At 35.4% G+C, this 7,121-nt stretch overlaps 1 pseudogene; it reads right to left on the bottom strand.

The window, feature by feature from the left end:
* Positions 1-5,644: 5,644 nt before the first annotated feature.
* LOC123245855 overlaps positions 5,645-7,121 on the bottom strand; it is a 6,522-nt pseudogene continuing 5,045 nt past the window's right edge.

Raw genomic sequence — 7,121 nt, 5'->3', positions numbered from 1 at the left:
AGAATTCATTTCGAGACATTATAATCATAGTTTTTTTAGAGGAAATTTGATAGAGATTAGGTAGGTCTGTGTATTGTCTCTACCAGCTTGGCTTTATCCCTTTCTGGAATCTTTGCTAACATGGTAAAAAGTGAAAGTCTAATACAGAGAAAAACAAATTGAAATTGTCTCCATTTTTGTAATTGGTTCTATTTTGTATTGCCTACATTTTGTATACTGCCAAAGTCGAGTTCTTTGTCCCCACATGTAAGCAACTGGAATTGTATGTAATGTTTACTTAGGGAAATTATTTCTGTTACTTCCACTAATAAATTTTCAGAACTTAATTGTTCTTTAAAGGATTTTTATATTCATTTTTAAAGACATATTAAAGAATTTTTGGTGCTTCCATCTCATAATGAATAGTGAAAATTTCAATAACTTAAAAGTTAATAATTATATGCTAAGGAAATGAGTCAACTAAAGATTGGAGATCTCTCAGTTTGAAACGCTATTGAAATATATGTTGTTGAAGGGAGTTTGATGGAAATTTTCCCTTTGGAAAGTGTAGAATTTCATATATTTATATTATTGGATACAACAGTACTAAAAATTGTAGTTTGATTTAAAGGTAAAATAGAGAGAAACTATAGTGAGTCAGGACTACCCTAAAAGCATTGAGTTCCCTGTGAAAATCATATTTGAACTAAATTTAATAATTTGCTCTCAAAAGGTGGGCTAGTTGGGATAGATTAAAACTTAATATGTGACTGTCACTTTACAATTGTGCATTGATTAATACAGAACCTGAGAAGTGGTAAGCATTGTATATATGCCTTGTTATTTTATTGATTTGGACATGAGTCTCATAGAGGATAATTCTATATGAAGTTTTTAATGTGATTGGCACAAAATGTATATGTTGGGAATTTTGTTAATTATGTGATTTTATGAAAAGTTATTTCATATTTCAAAATTGTACTATGGATAAAATTAATGCCAAACATGAATTTGATAAGGTTCCCTGTTGGAACTTGTGTTTAAATGGCAAACTCTTTTAAAATCATTGATTACAATGGTATAGTTTTAAATGCTAATGGAATGATAAATATTATTTAAAACTGTCCATTTGGAAATGTAATGGATAATAACTGTTTTTACTGGGAAATTGCTTGAGTTCTTAGAGAAGTCTATCTCAAGAAATCTTAGAAGTGCTTAAGTGGGCATAATTCAAAAATAAAAATAATATTTTGTGAAGTAAAGTTTATTCGAATTATGATGGTAAAAGTAGAAGAAGATAAGAGGAGTGCTGGATTAGAATATGAAAGAAACAGGTTGTTAAGGAACTTTAATCAAAGTCCATTTGAAAGTTGTAACTTTTAATTAAAGGCCATTGAGGAAAGGTAAGGTGGAAGTTCTAAGCAAATAGGAATGTAAGGAATTAAGGCAGGGGAAAAAAATTTGCAATCTCCTTTGAGCAGTTGGTTTGAAGATTAAAAAGCTTGAATGTTTTTAAATGCTAAAAAATAAGTTTTGCAATATCGTACTGGCTAAGAGACAGAAGGGAGGATCAATGCAATAGACTTGGGGTAAATGTCTTCGGCAAGATAGTATACGATAAACCCAAAGATCCTAGCTTTCGGGACAAGAACCCACTATTTAACAAAAACTGCTGGGAAAACTGGAAAACAGTATGGGAGAAATTAGGCTTAGATCAACATCTCACACCCTGAGATAAACTCAGAATGGGTGAATGACTTAAATATAAAGAAGAAAACTATAAGTAAATCAGGTGAACATAGAATAATTTGCCTGTCAGATCTATGGGAAAGGAAAGATTTTAAAACCAAGCAACAGAGAATATTACAAAATGTAAAATAAATAATTTTGATTACATTAAATTAAAAAGGTTTTGTATAAATAAAAAAATAAGTGTTGAGCGAAGATTAATTTGTAAACTCCTACCTATTTTGTGATGTAGTTTTAAGTTTCGTTTCCCCGTTACAAAAAGAGAAACATTTTAAGGGTAATAGAGGAGTGAAGTCAGAGCCCTCGTAAGAATTTCCAGATAGGTGAATTGAAATACTACCGGGAAAATACTATTAGTTGGACCAATTATTGAGTGGTGAGACTAGTAAAAACTGGAAAAACATTAGAGTAATCACTGTGTGGAAAAGATAAAAGGAAAAGCATTACAGATTTTCCTTGAATTGTAAGCTTAAAGGAAATTTTACAGGAAGCATCTGCTGTGTCATTAAGGTCATCAACTCAGTGGAAAGAGCTTGCTTGGGTTATGGAATTCCTAAACAATGAAACTGGATTACTGAGATTGTTCATGGCTGTTTCTAACATAGAAATGATTTTTAATGATTGCTTTTTTGTGCCATGATGAGTTTACGATTAAAGAAAAAGGAAGAAGAACTAGGTGAAATCTGTTATATTTGTGTGAGCCCTGGTAAACTTTTATTATTTTATTTTTTACTGCCTGAGAGTAAGCTTAACTGGATTCAGTCCTAAATTGTGTAGTTAGTGCAATTTACCATTGGAGATAAAAGCTCTTGAGACTGCTTGATTCTGAGTTTCGAATTTGGTTATAATTGTCTGATGGATCATTAAATCAGTCATTCATCATGAGAGGAAAAAGCTACAAGTGACTCAGAAGGACTCTGATCCTGAACTATTACAGGTGGAGGTCCTTGTCTAGGAAAAGTTGAGGGGACGACTGGGATCCTTTCCAACTCATGTTCTCAACTTTATCATTTCCTTTTGAATGGGAACCTTTCTATTCCTGAATCTGGCTGTGAGGTGGAATTGTTACTGCTTAACTGATGTCAGTGGTGACTCTTACTTCATCTCAAAGTTAAGGATGCTGGTGTGCATGTGATGGATCACTCTACTTTTCAGGCTTATGCCTAAAGAAACCAGTTTTAATGCTATTATAAACATCCCCCTGCTTTTTCCTTTGTAGCAAATTTCTCTAATCAGAGCAAATATATAAGCGATTCAATCTGAATTTGTAGTCGTTCCACATCCCAGACAATGAATGAAAATTAGTATTTGGATTTGTCATTTGCCTATCAATACATTTTCAAGTATAAGATTAAGTCCACCTGAATGTGGCTAACAACTGAATATGGTTTCCTATAGGCGACCCATTCGGTATACTTTGTTCTTTGTATATAACTGAGAATTATTTACAGAAATGTTTCTGTGCTCCACCCCAAGTTTTTGTTTCCACTGGAGTCTCTTGTATGTTCATTTGTTGTGTAATCATTGAACCTGAGGGAGAAGAAATTTCTTTGCAAAAAAAATGTTATTGCTTATGTTTTTACATAGAAGATCACATACCTAATAGCATCTGATCCTTCTAAAGGAATTGGAATGGAAAGTTTTGAGAAAGCAACAAGTTAGATAAACCTAAATGTAACATATAAATGATTCTAAAGGCCATGTAATAACCCAAAATCTCTTCATTTTGACTGAAATGTGACTTCTTATAGTTCTATTGTTAATAAGAGCAAGACCACAAGTATGGATGGTTCTCATCACCTCAACTAGTTCCTGAAGAAGTAATTTTTTTAATTTTAATTTTAAAAGCTGTAGTACTTTGTACTGAGATGTGCTTTTAGTGAGACCTTCTAGTACCACAAGTACTACAAGTAATTCAGAACCAAACTGTCCCAGGATGTCCAAGAGAAAATGTATTTTTGTCTGTTTGTTTTTGTGAAAATTAAAAGGATTTTACTGACTTTAAATGATTTTTGAAGAAAAGTGTTGACATGTACAAGTTAGACACCAGGGAAGAGATTTGTATACACTGTATTTCACACAGAAATTAAATTGAGTCAGACAAAATGTCCATTTCAGTATGACTTCCACATTAGTATAGACATGAACAAAATTGATACATGACATTCAAAAATGAAATTGGACAGAACTAGACAGAATACACTGCTCTATGCCAATCTTTTCCTCTCAACATGCACCACCTTCACATGGCCTCAGAAATATCTACTGTATGTTTATTAAAACACTGATTGAAAATTTTGAGGTCACGTATTATTGCTTATAAAAATAAAACCTCTTTTCCTAGTGTTATATGTTTCATTATAGAAAAATATTTCTTAAAAAAATCAGTTCTCTTCCAAGTGTTTATTTCAAAACTAAAAATCATACAGTCCAAAGAACAGGTCCAATGCAGTGATTTTTTCTCCATATAGATATTGTAACACTTTATCAAAATAGAATTCTTGCTCAGATATACATATCAGCCACTATCAGACTGGTTGTGTCACACTCTCCAACTGATTGCACAACTGTTAACAAAGGAGAATAGATTAGAATATTTTCAGATGCTGGGTTCAAATGTTTGTTCCTACTTCAATAATCAGAAGAACTTTTGAAGTAACCACACTAGAATTAGGAGTGAAAGGCCAAAGTCCAGCACTCTTCCTGAAACAGGAAGGAAATTAATCTGAACCTGTAATTCTGCACCAGATTTGTTTATCATAGATAAATATTAATAAATTAGATTCATGATTGTATTTCTATCAAGAGATGTTTAAATTATAGTCTGTTTCCTGTTTTCTCCACTGGGCTTGGGTAAGGTATATCATATCAAAACAGTGATATTTTACAAAAGACCATTGAACACTGTTAGAATAAGCCAATTTTCTTTTCTTTTTCATAATTAACTTTTATATGCACATTTAGAGTCTAAAGAAAAGATGTCTTTCTAAATAGCTAAATACAGCCATTTGATATGATCAGTTTGATATGGTTTCTTTCTCACCATGACATACAACGTATACCACAAAATTAATTGAAAACAAATACTTGTCACTTAAATCTATGTAGGCACTTAACCAATTCCATACTTGAGGGGTGAAATTTTCAGGGATATCAGGGTTCTTGACTCCTTTTCCTGAATTAGGGGACTGCACAATGTGCCAATTCTTCCCAGCCATGTTTATGCCCGTAAAATGCAGAAATGAGTAGCCATATTTCTTGGGGTGCAAGTTGGCAGTTGCCACTTTGGAACACAGAACCTGGCAGAGCACCCAGGCCCGGTGCCAGGGTGCCCGTTAAGGGCAGGGTATAAAAGGGGGTCCTCAAACCCCTGGGAGCTTCACTTCTCTGACTCACCTGGAGGGTTAGGGAGGAGAGGAGGGTTTGGGGTCCCAGGGTGGTTTGGGAGTGAGTTTCTGTTAGGCAGGTAGGGACTAATTCCCATGGTTAGCCAAATATTCATACTTCCTTGGCATAGACAACGTCCTTACATTACCAGCTAGTGAGAACAGCTACAACCAAGAACAACAGCAACTGACCCAGGACTTCCCAGGCTCTGGGCTCAGCAACAAGCAACGGAGTCAAGATTTGCCCTCAAGGCTTTCTCATACTCTGCACCTAGAGAACATTGAGTAATGCTTCAAGATAAATTAACATCAATGATTTAGGCAAGACCTTAGGGTTTCCTTCACCCACCTACCTACCCTTATCTTTCCTCTGTTATTTACAAATAAATCCTGGTTAACCTTAAGCCTAAACAGTCTTGGAGCCTTGTTTACCTTAGTATCAACCATCTATTAATAGCAGTCAGATCCGCATTACAACTTTAGTTGAGCAAGCCTTTCCAAGCCAGTTTATCCATCTCCATTTTTAGGTTTCAGGAAGTTTCAATCTGCTTCCTGGAAACATTACCAACTGTCTTGGCTGCAGACCCTCCAACTGCTTCATTTTCATTCTGTGTACAATGAATTACACGAGCCCAATAGTTGGCCCATTCAATTGTCGTTCCTGGTCTAAGTAGGTAAGACCTGAATTCATATAGCATATTAGGTCCTGCTCTGGAGACTGGTTCATTCCAGAAACTGAACTCTAACAGCAACTAGTTCTTACCAGAAAGCTGCCTCTTTCCTTCCAGAACACCACAAATTCTTTATTTTTCTCTGAATTTTCCCATGACCTCACTGAGGGTTGGGTAGCCTCCCTCATAGCTCCAGAGGTGCTTGCTCCTCTGGATCTTGCTCCCTGTACCATTTTTCTAAGTTCCCACGAAGGTACAAGTGGAATGTCTTAATTCGTGAATCTTTGACAGCACCTCTTGACAGATTTGGTTGCATGCTTCCAGGCACTTTGACTTAACATTATGAAACTGTATTTTGTCCAGACCGCTTGCTAACTTTTTGGCTAGGATATTGGAATAAGCATCTTTCCTTGGGCCAACTATCCAGACAAAGATTTTAACCAGTGCAACTCCCAGGGGTCACAGCACTCATGCCGCCATCTTGCTCTGGCACCTCTGCTCAGCCCCCTCCAGAAGATAAAACAACCACACAGAATATCTGAGAACTGAAATAAAATGTGTGGACTTTGAGGATGAGCTACTATAATGCAAAGTTATTTAATGTTGATATTCGTTATTGTATTGCTTTCGCATTTTTTAATTAAGTTTGTTTTCTTTTTCTTAATATTTCATGGCTGTTGCACACTCACAACAGATTGTGACCAAAAATTATATCCTACCAAGTATTTTTTTCATCTACAGCGTGGGCCAAAAATGGAGAGGAAAAAAATGGGGTTAAGAGGTTTTTAATGGCTTTTGTGATATTTATAATTGCTATAGAACAGTGATGGGCAAATTACATCTGTGGTCCAGATGCAGCCCCCTGAAATGTTCTATCTGGCCACAGGACATTATTCCTAATCTGACGAATACAATGAGTAGGACACAATACAATGAAACTTTGAAAGAGTTGCCTTAGAAGTAGACTGACAGATGAGTATTTCCTTTCCTTTGGCCCCCTCTTTAAAAAGTTTGCCCATCACTGCTTTAGAACATCAAGATTATGGAATGATGACATATACCTGAAAGTGACTTTGCAGTGTTCTGGCCCCAAGAATGTCCTGAACAGTGCCCATCCTTTCCTCTATTTTATCAAAGTTGAATCCTGGTACATTCCAAAAGACTGACAGAATGTTTCTTATGCTGGGCATAAGATTCCCATGGTGCCCAACCTCCCCTCTCCCATCTTTCTTTTAACACTATATGTCTGTGCCTTCCTCCAGTCTATTCGGGAGGGCCTTGGGTCTATCCACTCTGTAAGAGGGGAAATTAAATATATATATATATATATATATAT

This window comes from Gracilinanus agilis, chromosome 4 (genome assembly GCF_016433145.1).
Source record: "Gracilinanus agilis isolate LMUSP501 chromosome 4, AgileGrace, whole genome shotgun sequence".
In the NCBI taxonomy this organism is placed as follows: domain Eukaryota; kingdom Metazoa; phylum Chordata; class Mammalia; order Didelphimorphia; family Didelphidae; genus Gracilinanus; species Gracilinanus agilis.
Note: the sequence above shows the minus strand (reverse complement) of the source record. Positions and strands in the feature narration are given on the sequence as shown.